Genomic DNA, 13,522 nt, shown 5'->3' with positions numbered 1-13,522 from the left:
CACATGCCCTGCTCTTTTTTAGAGATTTGTTTCATGGGGGAAGGCTTTTTTCCCGACTCACTCTAATCTTAGTGTCACTCCTCTGTATTTTACATCTCCGTTTTGTTTCAGGTTTTTGATATTCCATTTGTGTAATGAGGAGACTGACCTTGTATTTGCATTTCAGAAAATTGCAAGAAAGAAAGAAAATTGTAGAAACCAACCCCTTGCGGAACGAACACCAGAGGACTCAATGTGAGTTTTTTGTGTTGAACAGTTTGCTGTGGTTTTTGTCTCTTTCACTCACCTAATCCACCGTCCATTCCAAAAACTCCCACCTTTTCTCTGCTGCTGTAAAAAAGAGAGATGAAGAGTATTTCAGATGTGAACAGATGACCATCATATACAGCATTTCAGCAGGGAATATTATATAAAACCCAATGAAGATCTTTTCAGGTAATATACGAATCAGTCGCTGAGATGCTGTCTAATGTTCAACCTTTGATCGTTTCCCTCTCATTGCTGCCAACTATTCAAATGACAAAATCATTCCCAATCTGCACTTTAACCTTGATGATTCACAGGGAGAGATCCCTGGCCGATCTGTCCGCAGCTCCCGCACACAGGAAGCCGTGGAACTCTCATCCAAAACCACAGCTCGGTCTCTGGAGCCAGCAGCCATTTTGAAAACCCTCTCAGATGGTTTAAACAGCCATAGCTGTGACCTCATCTTTTTCAAAATAAGAGGAATTGTGACCCTGCAAACCTCCTGAAGCTGCAAGCCCCCCCCCCCCCCCCTCCCCCAACATGTGTCTGCAATCGCTTTTATCTTTTCTGACTCCACTTCACATTCCTGTCTGTCTTTGTTATAGCTCCCCAGTTCCATCTTGTTCCAGCCATTATCCTGCAACAATAAGCCGGATACAGGTCGCTAGTGTTAATGACCTCGCTGGTGATCCTTTGGGTGTCCAGGTCCTCTCTGGTAAAGTGAAGACAAATATGTCAGGTCTGGTAAATATACCAGAGTGTCTCACAGAAAGTTCTTCCTCCCACAGCTCACGACCGGCAGAGTTCAATCGAAAATATCACAAGGTCAACGCTCAAGGTTCCCGAAAGTTCTGTTTCCTTTCAAAACAGAAAACATGAACAATCCGTGTCGCGGCTGATCAAAATACCACTGATGTTGAGGTTGTGCGTCAAAGCAACTAATGTAAACGGATGACTAAAGAAACAAATGTTCTTTCATATGTGCGGCTGACGTTAATTAGCCTAGGTACTCAATGGCAGCAAATTGTTCTGGAGTATCTGCAGCTTTTCAGCAACTGAGCGAGCTCGGGTTTCCGATAATTAGCAGAGCATTCTCATTGACTCTAAAACTGGAAAATAATTGGCTCCTCCAACTACTGGTGTGACTGCCTCTCACAGCTTGTACGACTTTATCCTGATGCCTCGTTTAAGTTATGTCAGACTGCCACTGACATAACCACCGTGAAACAGCGTGCACACCGAAGAGTTAACGACAAAAAAAACCTCGGAGGAATCATCCATGTGAAGTAGTCGAATAATGTCAATCAAAACCACAGAATTCTATTTCAGAATTGACTTCATTTACCTAAAATACATTTACAGTATTTCTCATATTAGACTTTATACTTCTATTCATCTCTTCGTCTGCTATCTACATGTCTGTCAGACAAAACTAATTATGAGTAAATTCTTAAATTATCCGTTTAAGAATTTACATATGATCAGTTTATACAATATGCTGCATTGCTATAGACCAAAATATCCAGAATATTATACAATAATAAGAGGATAAGGATAAGCTCTGCAAAAAGTGAAGCCAAACTGTCTAAATTGACTGCAGTATAGGTCTTAAACCCCACCTCCTCCATGTAAGTTAATGGGACATGGACCAACTAAAAGGTCAAAATTCACATTTAATTACATTTTCTCAAAGATGGTTTCTGTTATTTTACGTAGTTCTTATCACAATGATGCATATTCAACAGTTTTTCCATGAAGTTAAGTTCAATACATTAAATGAGCAGGATGTTTACAGCCATGCTGCAAACACACACTCATACAAACAGTAATCAAATGAAACAGCTGTTTATAATAAGACGTCTTTAATGCCATCCTTCTTAAACATATTAATTTTCATACAGTTTTATCTCCACTTTCAAGGGCGCTCAATACACCTATCAGTTTAATTACATTCGAGCCGCTCTTCTAAATAACATCAACAACCAGCAACAATGGAGCGGAGTGACTCTGTTAATTACAGCTTTAATGGACACAGGGTATCTTTCAGGCTTTAAATGAACAAACATAGAAACTCAAACTTGTAATTAAGCCAAAATTACTGTTTGGTACAAGACTGAATATTTAATACCAGTGATTTATTTGCTCAATTTGCCACTGCCCATGTGACATATTAACGTCAGATAATATTTCATATTATTCTAATAGTTTATTATTTGACTCAATCCAATATACACTGTCCTGCCATGTCAAGTGAATGTTTGGATATCCCTTGACTCACTATATCCCACAATGTGTCATGTAAAGTAGTTTAAAACCGATGGTCACTAACTGAGCAATATACATGAACACTATAATACATTGTGCTCACACAGATTGAAAAATAAAAACTGCAGACAGAGGAGAGAACAAAGACATACTTACCGTAAAGAACAGCACGAGTAGTGTCCGAATATAGCACTCTGTATATCACATATATATATATATATATAGAGAGAGAGAGAGTGAGAGAGAGAGAGAAATGGATGGATGGAGTGCTACAAAGTCCTCTATACAATGAGTAACAATCCCTCCAAATTATGTCAAAAGTGCAATATGGCAGCAGCCGTATCCAAAATATTTTGGCTTCATTTTTGCCAAATGATGGCACGGTGAACAACTTTTGACTATACAAAGCAGACTTCACCAGCAGCCAGCTGGTGAAGTCCTCAAAAAAAAAACCTAAACGTATACACTGCAAGAGGTTTTACCAATGACTCAACATATGGCAAAGAATCACAACGATGGATTAAGATAACGGCTGCCATTGCAAATCACATCTGCAAAGACATGGCCCACATTTTCCTGTTCGAGAACAAGTAGAGGCTAATGAATAATGATATGCATCTCTATCTGGAGGTGTAATAATGTCTATCGGGAGATTTTGGTCACATCGCACAGCTCTAGTTGCTGTCTGGAGAATAGGCTGCATCAGAAGCATTAAACTATAAATGGCCTCATCTCCACTGCACAGCGGAACTTCAAATGCAGATGTGTGTGATGAGAGGGGAAAAAGTGTGCAAAGCAACGCATTTCTGACTGGATTTTAAAATGAGCATTCCTTTGCATTGCTGTACTTTCAAAGTCCACACGCAGACTTAAATGTTACAGATCATCTGAGATTTTCAGGGGCTTCAAACCCCCGTGATGGTGGAAGCCAAAAAAAGAAAGAGCTACCTTGAACCCTGAACCGTGCTCTTCAAATCTATGCACCGATGGATAATGAATTCCGATCCTCCTCTTTCTTTTTATCCTCACCGATGATCAAATGAACTCAGCAGTTTCCGCTGTTTGAGAAAGAAAAGAAAAGACTCAGAGAAAAACACAGACACAAATAGTTGGCTTTATCTGACAGACAGCCTGAGAGACAGATGGGGAGCAAAAGATTTTTTGGGGGAAGTAAACCTGCCAATACACAAGTAATAAGCACAACTCGTACACTGATGAAGATGCCAGCACCAGACTGGGTGTATAAAACCCTCTTGGGTCTGTTATGTTTAAAATTCTAGTTGTCAATCACAAGCTTGCGTATATCTCATCTTTGGGTTCAGATCACCTACATCCTCACACTAATCACTCAAAGCTGGGCACCAGGAAACTTCTGACAACCTAACAAAGCTCCGACAGGCCAAATGTTAGCTGCTGCCATGGCAACGCACCGCCGCACTGCTTTCCTCGAGGTGACGGGATTGTGATTCTCCACCAGCTGGAGGACCACAGCCACGTGCCATATTGTGTGTGTGTGTGTGTGTGTGTGTGTTGACATGTAGCATCGTGTACTGAGCATGTTGCTGACCTTCCACGGTGTCAAGCTGGGAAATGCGAGGGGAGTGGGAGGAACAGACAGAAAAAGATGAAAAGTTGAAGTCAGAGTCATTAGAGGTCATAGAGAAGCTACACCACAACGTTTATTACATCAGTGACAAACTTGAGTGTAAAATAAAATATAGTGTGTTTCTTGTATTCTACATCTGTCTCTTATTGTGTCTTCAGACATATTTACTGTATGTTGTTACTGAGCCGTTGGCTCCAGAGTTACAGTCATAATCCCGCGGTAAGTTTCCATGCCAAACTTTTCCTTTTAAAAATATCTTCCTCAATTTCTCAACATACAGTAGAAACAAAAGATTCTGCTGTAGAACTCAATACTAAGTTTATGTTCTGATGATCAGTTTCCATTATTCTAATGTCTGAGAAGTTATGTTTTTGCAGGAGTCAGGAGTTTGCTATGGCCGGTGAGTCGGCTGTAGTGACGCCTTCCAACACTTAATACTAACGTGAAGCCACAGTGTGGGAGGAGAGAGAGCATCACTGCGCTGCTTCATGGATCCTTGAACCCAGTGTTAGATGAGTCAAAGTCTTTTTGGGTCATTAAACCTTTAATTATAAGACTGAGTTTCGGAACTGAGCATGAGGCCGCTGCAGTAGAACCAAAGAATGAGCCTTGGATGAGGGACATTGTGGTTCAAGTTTTGAGTCTTGAATCTAGGGGGTTCCGTTACTTTGAGTTTTTATCAATACCCATATAGACTTTAAAAGTCTTCACCTACCAATCATCGAAAAGTTTCAACAGATGAACACTTTTACTTTCAAAACCTTGAACAGACGCCAGATACATTATCTGAAAAATGTAATATTTCTGAATCTAATAATTCCATATACCACACTTATAATTGAGATGTTCCGATACCATTTCTCTCTTCCCAATACCAATAACTGGACTTCTGAGGCTGACTACAGATCTGATACCAGTGTACTTAAAATAACAAGTTATATCATATTCAACAGCTGTATGAAACTTACCCTAAATAGAAGTGATAATTGCTCTCTAAATGAAAGTCTTGCACGTGGGAAAAGAATAGTGCAGTTTTATTGGGATGAACAATTATACTTTGAAGACATCCTTTCAGATTGGCACATTGATTTCTGCACTTGCAGATGCCTAATCCTGCATTTTTGGCAGAACAGGAGACAGTTCTGATGCTGGTATCAGCATCCCAAAATCTCTAATTTGCATTAAATTGTGTGAAAATCCAACAGTTTCGTGAAGGTTGTAGAATTTTTATAAAGTTAAATCCAACACTGTTCATCACACAGAAGTTAAACCCTCCCCCACACAAACCTCTAGGCACTCAACACGGTGAGAGCATGTGTCTAATGTCTTGCCCGTGGCTTCATATTGTATGTAAATGTGCGTCTCCATGTGATTGTGTGGGTGCAGATACTAAATTGGCACGTGCATGAGTGTGTGCGCTGTGACACTGTATTTCTCTGTCTGTTTCAGTTAGAATAACATGCCCTCACAGAACAACTCAAAGTGGATGAGCCTGAGGGGCCCGTAGGGGTTGGTAAAAATAGCCCCAAGGCTGATTAGGAGTGAGTCGATGGGGGGATTTTAAAAACCTGCTCATTACCGTACCTGTAAGGCCTCTTTAAGTAGCCATTCTGCAGAGCCCAGCTGCTCACATCTGCCAAGAGCTGTTCGCCATGCCCGTAAACTCATCTCAAACATTCCTCCAGGGGCAGGACTTCACAATGCAAGATGACGACAATGGCGGGTAAAAACTCTGGCCTCAATACATCCCCAAACACAAGGATGTTACTTAATCTATGCAAAAGTGCAGAGCTGCTCGATTTTCTTCTCCATATTAGCATTTTTCATTCGGAACATTTTCCCTCTAACCTCCATATTGAAATCAAGCTTGATCACATTTGGAGCCACAGTTTCACCACATCCCTCATGTGGAGGCCATAAATGTTGTGAAGCTGAGGAAAGTTTTGCGGCCAAATGCCTTCACCCACATGTCCAAATAAAAAAAAACTGACAGTCTGAGGAAAAAAATAAATGACTTACTACTCTTTCAAAACAATAACACAAACAGCTCAACCATGGTTGATTAAAGTTGTCCTCTATAAAGGGTATACCAACTCCCCGAGAGCGGTGCTCGGTGCCGTTATTGAAACGGCAATCTGTGGGGTCTGAAGAGGCTACGCCCCTCTGTCAAACTACTGCTATGCAGCCTGAGCCTGCCTTGACCCCGGTTGACTCCCATCAGCCCTCCTGCTGGGACAGTAAAACAAACTAACCCCCCACAGACAGGCTGTTTAGAAATGTGCTGTACTAAAGCGTGTCCCTGGATGCCTCTTGGAGGTAGACACAAGGAAAAGACGGATGAAGTTAGAAAATAGACACTCTGATGACCGTGAGTAAGTGAGGAACAGTTCTTTATCCGCGATTACAACTTTAATGTTAAGTTAAATATCAGAAATGTTTTCATAAAACAGTAATATGATGCCAGGAAAGAGAAAGAGAGCAGTGTGTTCACTCCGCTTGTAGCAGTAAATCAGCAGAGATTTAGATTTTGATGTTTGGACGTTGGTTGATGTCGGCTCTCTGATTGAAATCGTTGGATATTTGGTTCCTGGCATGAGTTTTGGCAAACAGCTGGGCTTAGATTGGGTTCAGGATGTGGTGGACGATTTGACGCTGCTGCATGATTTCTGAAGTCATTGTAATTGTTCTTGTTCTGGTGCTTTGAGTTTGCAGACACAGCTTTGTGAAAATAAGGAATTTTGACAAAATTCAAGGTATATTACGTGTTCGATTTGTATTGAATTCTGACTGTTGTGACAAGTCGGCTCCTTTGTGTGGTTTAAAGCAATTCTTATTTAGTTAAAATGTCTAAATAAAGAGGAGGAATATGGTCTGTAATGTCGGCTCTGTGAAGGTTATGGGAGATGTGTTGGACAGAATGCTATTGTATTGTGTGTGTGTGTATTTGGAAATCAACATATATTCACATTCTCCCAGTGAAGGTCATCTGTGCCTGGCAGCACAACATCCAGATTTACATTCACATACTTCACGACTGAAACCTGCCCAGTACAATTACAGTCATCCTGTGTTCGCCAGCGACTAACCTTCATACGTACACTCACACACATTTGAGGCTATGCACATTCACATGCGCCTCCTTGCATACGAATGTCAAACACAATCTTTTCACCCTTCAATCTGCTACCCATCCTTTAATCTTTTGTATCCTCTCGCTCTCCCTCTCCTCACACACACATGCAGCCACAGCTGTAGGTTTTCACCTAATCCCGCTGTCCTCTCATGTTATAACAGCTCTGAACCCGAGCCCTGAGAAAGAGGGGGCTCGCCCACACCGTGTTTTCACAGACCACAGCATCTGGACCAGGAGACGTCACTCCTACACTGTCCTGTTTGGGATCAAGGACACAGGAGGATCAAAACAGAGTGGCCATAAATCATTTGTTAAATATATTTTTAAAGAAGCGGATGAGTGAGTGATAATGCAACAAGACGTGAAGAAGCTCTGTCAGGCAGAGTGTAGATTTATTTTCTGTAGAGTTGTTGAAATCACACATTTGTTTTTTATCTGAACATTAGTTTGTTTTACAAGTGTGTGTAAAAACCGGGAAGTGCATGTTGCAGAAATTGCTCATATCTTATTCCCCCTGCTCTTGCTTTTTCTTCCACTGTTTATTTTTCCTGTTTTATCTCTTTATTTCATTGCCTCTTCCATCGCTCTCTCTTCCCTCCTGGATCACAGCTCTCCTGACCTGCTTTGTCCAGAGCACACAAACATATTTTTCCTGTGATGTCTGCCAGCTGCCTGGTTTAGCTTGGCTAACCCCGGTTCAGCCAAGGCTCCGATTATTCTGTCGACCATCGCTGAACCGTCCGTCCCCCGCCTAAGCAATCAGATAGTCCCCAGCCTTTTCCAGGCATTTCCTGGGTCACCTGAGCAGCGAGCGGCTCATCGCTCCCCTACATCCTCCCACTCCCTGCCCCTCGCCGGCTCTTCCTGCCTAGTTTGGAAGGTCCTGAGAGGGGTCAGAGTGGCCTGGTGCGCAAGTGGGAGCCATACTGTGGATATTTATTATTTCATTTAAGTCCTCCCTTTGCTCTGGAGAGTAGAGGGACCAATGATGTCTAACAAAGGTTGAAGGATAGTTCACAAGGTGACCATGTGAACTGTTGAACCCCAAAGCAGGGCTGGGTGTGTGGGTCTTTTTATGTTTCTGTGCACATGTGTGTGTGTATATGTCTGTGAGAGTGCTCTTAAAAAGGCCCCCAGAAGAGTTCAGCAACTACGTGTTTATGTGACATGATAAATTCAGAGGAGAGGCTGAGAACGAGCAGCCACACACAAACAGACACACACGGTCACAGCTGTGTAACTTGGGAGAGGGATGTGTCGTAGCTGTTAAGTAATTGCATCATTTATTTTATGTTGTTTGGCAACAGTTACACGCTGAAGCAACTTTGTCTCTTTTGTCCCCACAAACTCCACAATGTTATTGGAAATTGAAGTTTCATATTACCAGTGTCTTGTTTCTGTTGTTTGGACCATCACTTCTATCAGTGTTAACAAGTTTATACTTAACAAGTTAACTGCAGGGAACAGACGACAAAGACAAAACTCTGAGTTATAAGCTGGAGAGGTGTGCAGAGAAGCTAATGGACATAATCTCAACAACATGTGTACTTGTACACAGTGTTATCTTGCAATCAGAGATTATTACACTATTCTTACTTGTGCATTTGGTTTCACCTGCAAATACAATAGTTATAATAACTCTTATTCATACCATCAGAACAGTCAGAGCAAGGAAAAATAACAACAAGCAGGTGTCTGTCACAGGACCAGTCTTTACAAACCACACAAATCAGTGTCCAGAGACACCAAACATGTCTGCAGCGACACAAAAACTAAGGTTTGTATACAATATAAGCAAGTGTACGACTAACATTTTTAAGATTTTAAGAATTGTATCGATATATAAATAAAAAATTCATAATTGAGTGAAAAGTTATAGTATGAGAATGAAGAAATATAAATAAGTAGCGAGAAGAAACTGTGCTTGCCACAGTTTAAATCCTTTTAGAAACAAAATCTCGGTTCTTGAGAAACTACGAAACCACTTTGAATAACTCGTATATATAACTAACAATAGCCCCGCAGACAGATTCCTCCCAGTCCATGTGATTCTTTCTTCCTATAAGCACAAGCGTCTGTATGCAAATAATATATCATTTATAAATGTCTGGGTGAAGAAAGGTGTACTTTCTGTGCACCCCATTGTGTGCATGTGTGTGTGTGGGTACATCAGAGCAAACTTAGGTTTAACCTATTCGGGGAAACTTCAGTGTAGTCTGGCCAATATCAGCCCCTTCCCCAAAGCCAAATGCAAGGAGACTGGGGAGAGCTGGAGCAGCCCTGAGTCTTAACATCATTATCGGGCTGAGAGAGGCAATAACGCCAAAGATTACCTTTGCTGCAGCCAGTGTACAAACCCACTTCCTCCTGTTGTGTGCGTGTGTGATCTTTCTGTCCAGTCTTGTAAGACAACACTATAGATGTCTTAGTCTTGAGGCTACAAAAGAACTCCTGCTTTTCATCACCCGGAGAACTCATTGATACATTTATATGTCACAGCTTATGGTGAGTACGTGCTACAGTCTGGGGACAAAAGAGAGATTCTACGTGACACCAGGCTTAAATCCCACACTGTTACATTTCTGTGTGGACGTGAGCTGCCTCAGAACCTAAACGCAACAGATGCAGGAATCGCTTAACGGAACTAGACAGGGATGGATCCCATCTGCAACCAGTTGCTCCTGGGGAGGAGCGAGATAAATGATTTTACAAACATGATGAATGGCTGAGATCGCTGCTGACAGGCTTTGAGTGACAGGTTACAGGTGTAGACCGTCCCAATTCTCAAAATTCTTAAAGTCAAACACCGCAGCCACTCTTCTGAGTGAACAAGCGCGACAGCCGCTCTCGTCTGCCTCCATCTTTCCCACTCAGCCAGCCGCGACGGCGTGCCCCGTCTGAGGTTATTAGGCGATGCGTGACCTCTGACCCCCAGTAATAAACACGGTTAGCTGAGTCTATGAAGTCTGGCTGTTGGTAGTCACCAGCTGAATCCCCTGGACTTTGCTGCTTGTTTGCTGGGCACGGTTTTGAGCGAGAAGAGAAACAGTTAAGCTGTCACACATCAGAGAGACAAGTAGCAGCCTTTTGTGCAACACAGTACCAGTTGGTCTGATTGTTGAGAAGAAAAGGAAAAATCAAAGGGCTGTGAAAACAGCTGCAGATGGGGTTAGGGTTACAAAATAAAGATGATGAGGACCAGGCCAGACTGTGGTCATTTGGGGGAGACTGACTGTCGAAGTTTAAAAGCCATTACAGAGCGGCTGCTATTCAACTTCTGACAAGACGTCACCTTTCACTAAGTTCTGCCATCGACGCCACTTCTGATCTGAAGTGGCATCAAAACTGAAGCGATGACTGAGAACACGCTGAAACATTACTAATGCACCTTGTCATTTCAGTTAATGCAAACATTCCTACTGTTTTGACTTCCTCTTTGCCATCGAACATTGCTTTAGAGTCGGACCTGAAGATGAACTGACTGATATATTGTATGGTTTATTCATTCATGCAGAAAAATTATTTTACTTAAGACTAAAGCTAAATATTTAAATTCAATACACTGACCAATTATTAAAACAAATAATAATTTGTAGACCAAATGATTATTCAAAACAAAGAAAAAGGCCAAAAAAAACATCCAAAACTCAACAAGTTTAATATCGACTAAGACAAAGAAAATATTTAAATCCTTACGAATAATAAATAGTTTTACAGTTTTCAAATTTTCTGTTACCCAAGTGATCCACTCTTTGCCAAATCAATTGAGTCTCAAATTTTGTTGCCATTCATATGAAATTTATTTACAATAATTTCAGGTTTTGTAATCCCTTGCTTGGTAAACTGGTATAAATGCATACCAAGATATTAAAAAAAAATACTACAATAATATTTCAAGCACAAAATTTAGTTTTTTAATTTCATGTTTTTTAATTTCATTCCCTCTGTGTTTGTAAACCTTGAGAAATACAAGGATATTTAAAATATCTTAACCAAATGTGAAACATTAGTAATACTTTACATAATAAAATTGCAAAACAAAAATAATGAAGATCCATCAATTATCACGTTAAGGTGGACAATAACAAATGAATCAAGACATTAAGACTTAATTATTGAGTAACTACTTATTATATGAATCTATCAATGAGAAAACACTTTGGACTGTTTGGAGGTGAACATGTGGTATTTGTGCCTCCTCATATCCACTTGTATGGAGTCAGGAGGAGTTGGGGTTTCAAAAGCACAGAGAAAAGTCTGGGGACTCGGCTGGACAGATGAAGGGAAAAGTGTAAAAGCTTTTCTTCTCTCTGCGTTGCTCTACAGTGGCCCTCTACACATGCTGCACTTTTCCCTCTGAGACCAAATAAAAGGCAGCAGCAGGGAGTTCACAGGCCTGAATCACGCCACTCTGTAAACGGACCAGACAACCTCAGATATCGCATCCTCTTTTTCCTCTTTCCCCGGAAGGTCCTCACTTTCTACTCGCTCGCTCCCTCTGTTTTTTCTGTCGGAGGCCCTGCAGCGAGCAGAGGCTGCTCACTACCAACTCTTTCTGTCCAGCAACCAGAAATTCAAAAAATGATTAAACACACATCAACAATGAACAGGACTGAACTGCCAAAAGTAAAAGACAAGTTAAAGCCACAATCTATCTTAATGGCCCAAGACTAAGAGAAACACATAAACACCATTTTAGCAATTAGCCTGTCTTCAATTACCCCCTCTTACTTTCTCTCCTCTTACTTTCTCTTTTCTGCATATGTTATGGGCGGTGGACAGTGAGTAATATGGCAGGGAATTACACAGAAATGTCCATTGCTCATACGTGAGAGGATAAACTTGTGGAAAGTAGGACAGAAGTGATCAGAAATGCCCTCATCCACTCTGTGAGAGAAAGAAAGAAAGAAGGTAGGTACGTAGGGAAAAATAGGCAGCGGTCACCTTGGATACTGCGATTCTTACCCTCCAATTTTCTTTAGCGATCACAAACACGTAATCAGATGTGCTATGCCTCTCTCTGCTGCGGACACACGGAAACAAGGACACACACACACACACACACACGGAGCCTTTACATAGTGCCCGCCTCAATGTCCAACCTCGCAGTTGCGCAAAGCTCATGAAGTCTGGCTGTCATGCGTCTGCATGACAAGTATCCTTGACAAAGCAAATCCCAATCTATATGCAGCGCGGCAGGCACAGACCTTGTCAAATGCTAATGCCAGGGACCCTTTAGAGGTTGTTGCCCTCTGTGGCTATTTTTATAAACAGCACATCTCCCTGCATGATATTCCTGCCTGTGGAGCAGTACTGCAGCGAGCCAGCTGGTGGCGGTGTCTGCACTAACTTCATCAATCACTCCCTTTTTTCGCTTTCTCTCCCTCTGCCCTCTCTTCTTGTTATTCATTAAAGCGCCTCGGAATAATAAGTCCCCAAGAAACTGGGAACATGTGATGAAGTCGTAGTTAATAATGTATACGCCAACCTCTCCCTCCCTCCCATCTTTTTCTCCCCATTTCTCCCTTCTGCCTCCCTTCCTGAATCCTCTCTCCATTCAGCCCCCTTTGCCATCGCACAACTGCCAGCTCTGTCACACCCGTGCCCTTGTGGTGAATGGGGGTAAACATGCATTAACATATTTATATCTGTAGCCCCCCGAAAAAAAATTGTAACAACAGCGCAGATGTAAATGGGCTCATTTGAAAGGCTTGAGAACACAACTCCTTTCACACTCCAGCGCCACTCTTAAATTATGCCGTATCTTAATGTGCCGGTGAACCTGAACGCGCCCTCAGTCTGCTCCTGGAATAGCCACTTGGATGTTTTGGCTGTCACGGAGAAGGGTCACACACTGAAAATGAGCTCTCACACTCGCTGCTGCACGGACTCTTGCAGAGTGTGTGTAGAGATTTAGGTGCTGTGATCTGTGTGAGAGGCCCTGCTGCACCCCTCTGTGATGCGCTCCGTGACGTAGCATGCGGTGCATTTGTGTGCTCCATCTCTTGCCGAACATTACACACTTTGAGCCTCATGCAGATCACATCCGAGCACCGCAAGCAACTTCAAACAGAACAGATGAACACGAAATGTGTTGAAGCCATCAAGAGGATTTTTCATTCTCCTCCCCTTTCTTTTCTCCTGAAAATGTCCACGTTTTAATCAGCATTTAGCTCCTGTGGTTTGTGGGGGAACATTGTGTTGATCTCACCGTAACGTTACTTGTTGGTTCTTTCCTCACAGGCCGTGGTTTTTTTCCTCCGTCTTCAAAC

The 13,522-nt window shown here is 42.0% G+C and overlaps 1 long non-coding RNA gene across 1 annotated transcript in view; it reads right to left on the bottom strand.

Annotated features, from left to right (window-relative positions):
* Positions 1–13,522, bottom strand: part of LOC109625304 (uncharacterized) — a 102,564-nt gene that overhangs the window by 5,427 nt on the left and 83,615 nt on the right. The window contains exon 2 of the long non-coding RNA XR_002202453.2: positions 287–330. This is a non-coding gene — a long non-coding RNA (uncharacterized lncRNA). The remainder of the gene's footprint in view (positions 1–286; positions 331–13,522) is intronic.

Source organism: Paralichthys olivaceus, chromosome 3 (genome assembly GCF_024713975.1).
Source record: "Paralichthys olivaceus isolate ysfri-2021 chromosome 3, ASM2471397v2, whole genome shotgun sequence".
Taxonomy (NCBI): Eukaryota; Metazoa; Chordata; class Actinopteri; order Pleuronectiformes; family Paralichthyidae; genus Paralichthys; species Paralichthys olivaceus.
The sequence above is the reverse complement of the archived record's forward strand: the minus strand, read 5'-3'. Positions and strand labels throughout refer to the sequence as shown.